The following is an 11,657-nucleotide window of genomic DNA, read 5'->3' as shown; positions in this document are numbered from 1 at the left end:
TTTAATTCATCAGTATTTGAGGCTGCTGTGACAGTCCTGCCACTACAAACGTGACATTAAACATCACAGAACGCCATCTGCACAGCTTACCGGCATCCTGGAGCAACACTCTATACTGTACGAGCTATTGAACACTGTACAGGGGGAAAAAAATGACAAAATGGAAATGGTATTGTGCGTATGGTTGACCACGGTCGTCCTGTGATTTCCAGCTCCAACGCTGATGTGGTCTGGCCAGCGTGGGTTTAGAGGGCAGATCGGAGCAACAGTAGGCTGCTCGGGATGTTTTTCCCTCTGGAAGCCAACAGGATGTCTTTAATGAACCACAGTGTGTTTGAACTGTCGCATCTCACCATAGAGCAGTCCAGCCCTCATTGCTGGCATGCACAACATGAAAAAGAGGAAGACGCAGTGAAATAAGAAACATGCTAAAAGCTGAAGATGTATCAAATCCAGGAAATGCCGTCTCCGAGACAAAGACCACAAATCAAATGTTGGCCATAATGGAGGGAAACGTCTTTGGGTAATGTATTGTAGAGGTTTCAATTGACTGGGGCAGCCCTGTTCTCGTTGTGCCCAAGCAAGAGTTTTTTAGTTCCCTGCCGCAAACGTCTTCATGTCAGTTTTGATGCAACCTCAGAATCAGATTGCAGCCAATGTTTTTGTGAAGACTGCAGTTGCTTGTTGATGTATTTCTGAGGGTTTTAGGGAAACACTGCTGTTTACCACAGGTTCCACTGTACTGGTACTGACCCTCCTTGAGTCCCAATTGCTGGTGACTGAGTTTACCTGTCATGTCCACAAGATGGTGTTGCTGGCGTGTCATATAACCGGCTGAGCTGCAGTGCCAGTTATTGTGGCAGCTACAAAGAGAAAACAAGCTCACATCTTTATCACAATATCTGCAAATTGTGGTGATGGATCAGTAACTGTGAGTGTTGATATGCGGCATATTGTTTCAATTATTCCAAAATGTTGTTCCAGACCATGCCATAGGAAAATGCTCAAAAATACTCCATGTTTGATCTTGTGGGCTCTTGCGAAACTAGAAATGAATGGTGATTAACTATAATGATGATCATCATGGCGAAAGGTTTTGTGCCATAGGTTATTTGACTGTGTGAGCCAGTCTCTGCAGAGTAGGCCTGGAAAAGAAAGCCCCTTAAAACTATTACCCTTTGTGGAGAATATTGCATGTGGATCTACTGTAAAGATTTGCATTATATCTGATGAAACATGATAAAGGTGTGTTACTTACAGCCAGCAAATAAATTAAATCTAATTTGATCCAAAATGTATGACAGCAATAACTTAAAGTATAGCACAGTTGTTTTTCTTTCCACATTGCATGGCAGTTGGAAACAAATGAACTGCTTAAGTCTAGCTTAGTTTTATTTGTGTCTGTGTGTGTGTGGTGTTGTAGTGGGAGGCTTTGTAGTGTTTAGTGAGAAAGAAGGATATGGCTATGATTAAAGTAGGCACTAAAGCAAAGGTGGTAATTGGGATCATAAACACTCACTTTTCCATTTACCCCTCTAATGAAGTGTTTGTGTTTATTCTAAGCAGCCGATTCATCAGGAAAACAACATCCACTCTGAGCCAGTCAGAGTGTTAACCCCCCCTTCCAGATCGGCCGATATTTTGGAGGCAGCATGATAAAGGATGTCAAAAGATACACAGTGTACAGTACGTAATACAAACAGGCTTACTTGTGCACACAGACACATCAGACATACTCATACGGGTTTCTGATGCTGGATACTCTACCAGTATTATTGTTCTGAAGCTGCTGCTTGTAGTAATTGCAACAGCACAGAAAAGGCTTTCCATATATATTGCACTTGCAGCGGTCACTTGTCATTCAAATTTTAGCCAGAATTTTAGAAACACTGAGGTTATAATTCCAAATACCACAACCTCACTTCCCAGAGAAATGAAAAATGGTTTATTGAGAGGTTTCCTGGGGAGAGAGAATCACAGCCTTCTTAGTACATCTCGCCTCAAATTTGCGCACCTCTGATTACAAGTTGCATTAGTTGCTTGGACCCTAGTATACCTGCCTGTAGATCTAGTTTGTGTATTTACATTTGTTGGCCTAAATATCCAATTTAAAATACATCAAGTCTAAAAAAAAAATGGAATTTGTCTGTAAAATACCCAACCCTTATATTGAGGATAATTACTTTTTGGCAGAATGAGATCACTTTTAATTGCTGAATTGACTGCCATCTCACCCACAGCAGCTATCTAAACCTAAGTTTAAAAAAAGAGTATATCTGCAAACTGATTTAGTGGTTTTAGTGCTACACGCACACACAAAACTCATAATATAATGCTGTGAGAAGATGTAGTGTCTTAAAATTAAAATTGTGATTATAAAATTGAGATCTTTTTAGCAGATGAGATAGCATTAAGAAGAACTGTAGCTCCAGGAGTCATGCAAAGGTCATACTTAATCCTTGGCATTTTTCATGTATTTTTCTGCAATTAACCTTGCAAATGTGACTCCACTTGGTCTCCCCTGGTTGTCGTGCAGTCCAGACACAGGCTTGTTTTGCTGCTGATCAAGGCGCTGCCAGGCTCTCCTCACTGCTGTATTGCAGGGAGTTAGACAGAAGAAATATAAAGCCAAAGCAACTGGCAGCTCATAATCGTAAATATCAAGAATGAACATTCCCTGTTGCTTTTCTCATTAGAGGAAGGGTGTTTTTCATCAGTGGAGAAAAAGTCACAAGTTGTTCTATTAGGACATTAAACTCTGAGATGTTTAGATTAAGTGTGGCTGATGTGTTTTATATGTGTTTTAATGACACGTGTCTCCTCTCCGCAGTATCAGAGGACCAAAGATGTCATAAAGCCCAAAATATATAAGCAACTCATCAACTGTGCGTGTGCTTTCACTGGTTTGACAGATGCTTTATTATGACTGGAAGTGTTTAACTAAATATTACGCCTGCCCTCTGGCTCCTTAGATTAGGATCTGTTTAACATTTTTCTTTTTCCCATCCTTCTTTTTTTTTTTTTTTTTTTTACATATATCTATTAGGCCGTCTGAGTTTCCAATTCAACTCCACTTTTGAACATGATTCTTTTCGACTTTGCCGCTCACCCAGTACAAGGAACGTTAATTTATAATAATCCTTTGAAGAGGAGACCTGGAGGAAGCTCACCCAGTCAGTGTGTTCCCTTCGCCTTTCCAAGTCCAAATGCCGTGTGGCATGTTTGATATAGCAAATGAAGGGAATAACGCAGGTTGTCAGGTAGGAAAGAGCCAGGCTACAAGGCCACGGCAATCAGGAAAACTTGGTCCGGCAGTAGGCATGACTTCAATAAAATACCTCCAGTCCCACTTTTAAAAGCATTAGTCCAGGGCAAATTAAAAAGTAGAGTGCAATTAAAAGAAATCACTGTGTAAATGTTAGCATGTGGAAGTTTTTCTTTTCCTTTTCCCTTTTTTCCTTCCTCCTTGCTGAACAAAGAATGCCCCAGAGGCAGAGCTGCGCAGCTGCTGAATATTACTACATCCATGTGTTTTAAATGAGACCCCATTATAATCAAAATCATAAAAAAGGTAATGTGGCTCTCTTAAACATTTAAATTTAAGTTAACCAATGTAGAGTTCAAGCCTTTGTGCATATTTTTGTAGTTCCTAATTGAATGAATCTTTGGAAGAAACATATTAAGCAACCATCAAAGAAGCCATTATTTGTAACAAATATATTGCTCTATTTCAAGTATTTAAAGAAAGGGTACAAGTAATTGAAGGGCTATTGCTAGTTCTGTTTCTCTAAACATTTTCTGTTTGCCCTTTTGCCCTTATGATGAATCCAGGGAAATGCCTCTGTTATGCAAGACTGCAAGAAAGAGTTAACAAAGGTTATTGATTGATCAGCTGTGGCATGCTGAAATGAGTAATAATAATAAAAGTAATAATAACTTTATTTTTATAGCACGGTTCATACAGAAGAATGCAGCTCAAAATGCTTTACAACAAAAGAAATGACATGAACCAAGTGCTTCACATCAAAAAAGACATCAAAGACAAATCAACAAATGAACATAAAAACATGTAAATGTACATAAGATGGAAAATAAAACCTGTTTGATAATTTTAATAAAACACAAATGAGCCGACAACCTACAGTAATAAGAAGAGCTCATACAAAGTGCATTTGAAGTGAATTCATTTTCAAAGAAACCAGAAGGCCACACTGAGGATACATTCTGTGGGGCCTACTGGTCCACAGAAGTCTGCTATGAGCTACCCTTTAGTTAAAAGTCACTGAGGGTGTCGCCTCACACCAGGACAGATGAGTTTCCATGGGAGGAACGAAGATGTCTGGCCAAATCCACTTTTCCCCCTTATTAAAATGGATATTTCCGAGCTGTCAGAGGGTGAAGTCTGGGTTTTCAGAGATCCTCACTGACTTCTCGCTGACAGAGGGCTTCCTTACCCCATAGGTTCAGTATCTCCTATGGCTCTCTCTCCCACTGTGAGGTATAACGGGTTCCCTATGTGTCCCAAGCTAGCACGGCTCTGGCAAGCTGTTCACTTTTCACTTAGCCGCACACACTACATTCACACACACACACACACGCTCATTTACTGAGACTCGACACTGTTTTGGGTCCGCGGTGCAATTCCCACGTTCCAGCTGAGAAAATATATCATTAGTCCCTCATCGTGTAATGCTTGCCACGTTACGTTATAAGAGCTGGGTGTAAAGCGACATGGATAAAACAGGAGCAATTTCCAGTGTGTCTCATTTTGACTGCCAGCTTGGAATAAGTGGTGGGCGTTGAGAATTTGAAAAGGGGACAAGATGCGGTGTTGAAAAGGCCATTTTGCTTACCAAATACTCCTGGGTGGCTGGAAGAGTAAGCATTTCCATTGCAAATGTCTCCAATAATGTATTACAGCTATACGAGTGTTGGTCTTTACGAGTCTGTCTTGAAAGTTATATGGATTAATTAACTTTCCAGGCAAATTAAGATCCCATGCTAATTGTAGTCTAGGTAAATTTAATGAGATCTAGACAGAAGATGGGTATTGCACAAGTAAGGTCCTTCCTCCACAGATGTTTACTCTCTGCTGTAATGCTTGATAAAGGATATGAAAAAGTTTGGTTACTACACAGAAACCGAGACCAAGCAACTCCACCGTAGACCGACATCTATGGGACTGTCACAGAGAGCAACCTATGTGTTGCTCTGTCATTATGCACTGAGAGTAAGTGAAGACCCTTTTTTTGGCACAAGACCACAGTTTTCTGGCTTTTTCACTTCACAAACATTTTTACAAGCATGACAGACTGTGACCGAGCAGGCCGCAACAGACAGCTCTGTCACCTCAAAACAAACCTACCCGCAGTGCCACACAAGACAGCTAAATATATCACCTCCCAGGAAGCAGAGAAATACAGCAAAGAAGCTGTTGAGTCTGACCAGCTATGTTGTGGCTTAATTAATGAACACAGGACACAGTCATAGCAAATTAGAGACCAATGGAAACTCTTTGATTGGATGCTTTGTAGAGTTTACCACATGGTGACCACAATGCCAATGGCCTCTTGTATCACTCAACAGTGCCATATTGAACAGCCAGAAATCCCACTTCACGTATCCATGTTTACTCTCTGTTTACCCATCTAGTGCACCTACCTATCCGGATTAGAAACCATCTTCCACATCTCCATCCCTGTATTTTCTTAATCACAAGTGCACAAGCCATTCATGTGGCAGCAATTTAGGCTGGCCGACACCCAATGGTGAATGTGCCTGACCCCCTTTCTGCTCCCTCCAGCCCCCAACCGACACCCTCTGGAAAGCCACATCTATCGCAGGAGCCTTCAGGGCCCTGACTGGCGGCCCCAGACTATTAAACCCGGGCAGTGAGGATTGTGTGTGTCTGATTGTAGGCCTGCATCTACGAAGTGGAGGTACTACAGGTTACAAAATGATCTTCTAGGCATATATATTCGACTTAACTAGCCCCAACTGCCCTTTTATTAATGAGCAAGGCAGTCTACTGTACTGTATTAAACACATAATAGTTTCATAAGCTCTATAATCCTATTTAAACAGCCTTACTGTTCAGCTTCCATGGACGTTTCTAGCAAACATCAGTGCTACATATGTCACAGTGTTAATGAAAGTTATGAGCATCCATGTAACTTAGCAGATAATTAAAGCCAATAAAACCATTGTGTCTGTGCAGTTTGTTTTTATATCCATTCTCATATCTTTTATCAGGGTTTGTGGAAAAGGATAAAAAAGAACTTGAATTAAAGCTAAATATATTGATGCTTTTATTACATCTTCATATTAGGAAATAGAGCAGTTTAACAGTTTCTTTTGCGTTCACGGTAGCAAAGTACAGGTTTTGTTAGAGCAAGGGCTCCTGTTAAATTGTTTCATTGCCACAGAAAAGCAGTGCCCTTTGACTCTGTGCAGAAGACATCATCCGCTTACAAGCTCTCACAATAAAACCCATGCGCGCCGTAATAAGCCCTGCTTTGTCTCTAATACATCCAAGTGAAAACATTTATTGGACTAATTACAATGGTCTCCCATTGGATTTTCTTCCTGTGTTACACATGCTTTGGCAAAGTTCCCAGTATTGTGTCAAGACGTCTCACTATTCAAGACTGTGGTACCTACTGCCATGTATGGAGAGGCAAGGAAGGAGAGAAAGCAGAATGGAGGAAAAGTATGAATGGTGGGCAATATTTGTTGTAGTGCATCACACCATTCTGTGCTGATGAGAGGAAAGCACACAAAGTTCGGGGAAGATAATCAAAACAGGAGATTGATGTCAAGTTTCAATGTGAATGAAAACTGTGGTACTTAAGAGCTGCATGCTTATGAAAATACCGGCCAAAACAAATGTACTTGGAAAACTCAGAACTACACTGCCAATATTTTTTCATTAAACATTAAAACACAATGGATGTAGCTTTTACACTTAAAAGTTTCATGTCAAAATTAAAACAGATTAAAACATTGGTCTAATTTATGTAGATATGTATATAAAACACAAAATAAATGATTCTATAATATTTGCTTTTGAACTGACAGCTAAATCTTCACTGGTGCAGCTGTGTAAGTGAGTAGTCTATGTGAAATCAGTTTTTGACAAGTGATTTAATTTAAACACATCTGTGTCTGGAAGGTCAAACAGCTGTTTTAGTTAATTCCCTGAAGAAATAAAAATCATGAAGACAGACAAAGGAACATTTCAAACAAATCCATGACATAAAATGTCCATGTCACCAAATTTCCAATCATAAAACAAAATTGAAAGAATATGTGACTGCTGTACATCTGGGCATTTGTACAAGAAGGCACTTGTGAGGGAGGCTACCAAGAGGTCTATGGCGCCTCTGTACAAGATCCAGGGCTCTCAAGCTGATATGGGAGACTCTGTACAACAACAATTGTTTGCACTTCGCTGCTGTATGCATCAACAGTAGTTTATGGCTGTTGAGAAAATGACATGACATCTAGAGTAGTGTTGGCCAGGAGGCAGGTAGGTGACTCAGAAAAGCACCATCCCATTCCACAGAGACAAGCTGTGGGGATGCTTCTCTACAGTAGCACCTGGAAGGCTTCTGAATGTAGAAGTTATAATAAATGCAACAAAATTGAGAGTCATCCTTGAGGAAAACTTTCTCGCAACTTGGGAGAAATTTAATTCTACAGCAGGCAAAAACCCAAACATAAAACCCAAGCTGAACAGGAAAATAAATTAATTATCCTGAAGTTTCAAAGTTCGGGTTCAGATTCCAATTCAGCATATGGTTTATGTATCGGGATACTAGGTGTCATAATTGTTTCACAGATTTTTCCATATGGTCATGCTCACTAAAATATTGCCAGTAAAATGAAGTGCTAATCATGACTGGACATGATGTGCTGCTTTGTGGCTGAAAGATAAGGTGACGCTCCACCTGCATATTAACAAAATATGGGCTGATTCCAACAGGCTTAGAACTAATTGTGGTTGTTGATACTGAAATTGCAGTCACGTGCAAGAACATGGGCCAGGAGTGTTATCAATTAATTCTTATGTGCACAATTCAATTACAGGAGCAAGAGCTTGAGGAGGCAATGAGCAATGACAGTCCAGTCACTGAACATCAAGAGATGTCAATGGATTCATGGAGGGTATGTTCATTAAACAGAATGAATTAAGCCAGTTACCTTGAGCTAATTCAAATGTGAGTGGACGTTTTTTCCACTACAAAGTGCTCTGATGCTCCTTCCACAGAAACAGAGAGGACAAAGAGTTTGAGTGATAATGCTGGAGAAAAACACCTTGCTCATGTCTCTTGTCTTTCACATAGATGCCGTACAACAGGCAGAAGTGTCACAGCAGCCCCCTTGACTGCCACTTTTGCTGCAACTGCTGCGAGCCTGGTATTTTGCTGTCTTTACTGCAGGTTCTGAGTATTTCTGCACCAGTCTGGGATCCACACAATAACCACTAAATATTAATCTGTTATGCTTTTGTCTCAAAGCAGTTTTAACACTTTCAATTGTACTTGTTGTTGTGAATATCTGAATTTAATGGATTTGGTCGTGCTGTAGTGGTGTGTTCTCAGTGGTGTTGACTGCATCATCCACATACCTTGATAAATATCTGCAGATACTACAGTGTATTATCACAATAAACTTTAATTGAAGTAAAACACAATGTGTGGAAGTGCTGTTTTAGCAATGAATATGCACACTTGACAGGTCATAAGAGGATACTCATGAGGTATGTTTCTGTCTCTAAGGTCTGCTGTCCATTGTGAGTAACCTAACTCTTGACTGTGTGTCAAATGCATCTCTTGTGTTTAAGCATTTATGTCACACAGACTAGGAGACTAACAGCATTATAATGAACCAGTCTGATACACCTGATTAAATTAAGTCAAATAACCACAATGTGTTATCATGCATGATACAAATTAGAGGCTGCAAATAGACACATTTGGAGCCTCTTTATAATCAGGTTCCAGGAAATAAAGACAGAAAAATAAGTCAAATAAAAAGAAGAAAATAATGATCTTTAGTGTTAGTGTCTGTTGTATGTTCATATCTGATTGCTGTAGGTCACCTGTTTATCTTGCTGCACTTGTTGTCTCTGTCTTATTATTCTCTCTCTTTCTGCTCTGATGTTGGTGCCTTTTAACTCTCTGCCTCACTCCTGTACTGATAAAAACAGGGATAGTAAAAAACAACTGTAAACTGAGCAACAAACTCTCACTTCCCCACACACAGTCACAAAACAGTCTTAACCTCTTTAACATACAGTATATAAATAAAAGAAACTCAGAAAATAACTATTGAAAAGTAACAAGCATTTTTATCATTTATCATGTTTGCATGTGTATTTAACTTAAACTTAATTTAGACTTTATTTAGCCTCATTAAATTAGATAATATATATCTATATATCTATGTAAAAAAAAAAAATTCCCATTCCAACTCTGATACAAGCCGGTTCCTGATGGCAGGAACATGCTGCCAGTGATGAGGGAACAGTGGCCCATGTATAAACACTTACCAGCGCACTTTGCACACTCAGCCATCTGGGAAAGAACTCAAAGGAGCTGATAAGGTGGTTAGTAGATTTGGTCATGCTGTACTTAATGTGTGCCTGCATCATCCACATACTGTATTACGTTAAATATCTGCATAGACTACAGTGTATTATCACAATAAACTTGTATGGTACTTATATAATGTGTGGAAAGTGACATTTTAACACAGAATATGCATTTGCAATGGCCTTATTGCTACTGTCAATACATTAAGTCTATAGTGGTAGTGGTTTCTATAGTATTAGCAAAATAAAACCAGCATGAACCTTGTGTTGGTTATCAACTAAGCTTGATTATTTTTTACATTGGCCTCCAGTCTCAGCATAAACATAAAAACAGTTTTAGAGAGCAGATGCTACAAGAGTGCCAATAGGTTTGTGTGTGTGTATTTACTGTGTGCGCTGTGTGGTTATGTCCCTCAGTATTTGTGTGAGAGAGGTTAGTGGAAACATGCCACTGCACTGTATTTTTTATGGAAACAAATAAAAAGTGTAAAAAGTTAATTAAATTCAAAATACTACTGATAGGAAGGCAGGACCATACCTACAACTGCTGAGGTCTATTGTATTTTTTTCATGGAAAATGGGGATTTGAAGTGAAGTTTGAAGTGCAGATTTACATTGAAAATAGGTTCTCTTTAGTGTGTGCTGTTAACCATTTTCTGTTGGTTGTATTAATATGCACTGTTCACTTTTGAATGTTTATGTAGTGTTGGTGTGTGACCTGTTCTCTTGCCTCCCTTGTTGTGTCTCTCATCTTTCTCTGTTTGCTCTCCTGTTGTCTTCACTGTCTGCCCACATTCGTCCTGGTAAAAACAGGATGATAAACAGCAACTTCATACAGTGTATTACAGAAGTACAGTTCTGACTGAAACTTAAACCTTTCACCACAGAGTTATCACCAACATCTTTTACCTTCTTTAACATGCGGTAGCTGGAACACATTGTGTCACAACTAAATGAAATGCAATAAGTAATAATATATTGTTATTATGTTTGCATGTCTACAAACTGAAAAAAATAGACTTGAGATGTGCACATTTTTTACCTTGTGAGGCAGCTGGATTTGTGAGATCATGTGAGAATCCATTTTGTCAGGCTCCAAGTTATGCACTTGTGTCTGAACCACTGGTGGTTTGGAACAATTAATTGTTTTTTTTGTTTTTTTGCACCAGCAAAATGAATCACCCTCTCTGAGTCTGCCTCCTATCACCTTCCATGATGCTCTGGCAAAGCTTCCACACAGTTTCTTTTTGAGAAAACTTTATGGCCATGACTGATGGAGCAGTAACAAACCTAAGTGTTGATGGCTAACATTAAGCTACAACCAACTTTGGGAATGTGGGATGAGACTGTGCCTCTTTGATTTCGGTGCTGTCAGGTCTTTAATATGAGACAATGAAAAGGACTGGACATGATGTGCTAATTCAAATTGTGATTATAGGGTGACAATCCTCCACTCTTCAAATGAAATATGGGTAGCCTAAATTCCATCAGATGTGGAGCCATTTATGTTACTGTCTGTTAACATTGAACTTGTTGTCATGTGACCTACAGGGTTTTCAGTAAATGAAAGCGAAGGGTGAAGAGGATTTTAGTTATTGCACAAGATACTGTATTATTACTGTTAAGACTGAAGTCATATTGAGAATAATAGTAATGTATATAGCACTCAGATATTAAATGCCTTTATTTTTCATGTCCATCATTGATATATGTGGACGTATAGGCATAAACAGTGAATAAAGCAGTTTCACATAAAAAAATCAGTGTTTCTCCAATCCTGTCCAGCAGACACAGGATGTAAGTATGGGCTGCGAGCTGAGCTGCCGCTAACCTTTGCTCAGCTTGAAACTTAAGTTCCAGACGTTCAGCAGGTTTTTACCGAATTATCCACAGAGGTCTCCTCCTCTCCAAAACAAACATACACAGGGATTAAAACCGGTAGAAACATTGAATAAAGCAGTTTCATGTAAAAACATCAGTGTGTCTCCAATGTTGTTCGGCAGACAGAGGACATCCAGGAGGGGCTCTGTGTGAGCCCAGCTGCTGCTGACATTTGCTCATC

Source organism: Thunnus albacares, chromosome 8, assembly GCF_914725855.1.
Source record: "Thunnus albacares chromosome 8, fThuAlb1.1, whole genome shotgun sequence".
NCBI classification, from domain to species: Eukaryota; Metazoa; Chordata; class Actinopteri; order Scombriformes; family Scombridae; genus Thunnus; species Thunnus albacares.
This window is presented reverse-complemented; position numbering follows the sequence as displayed.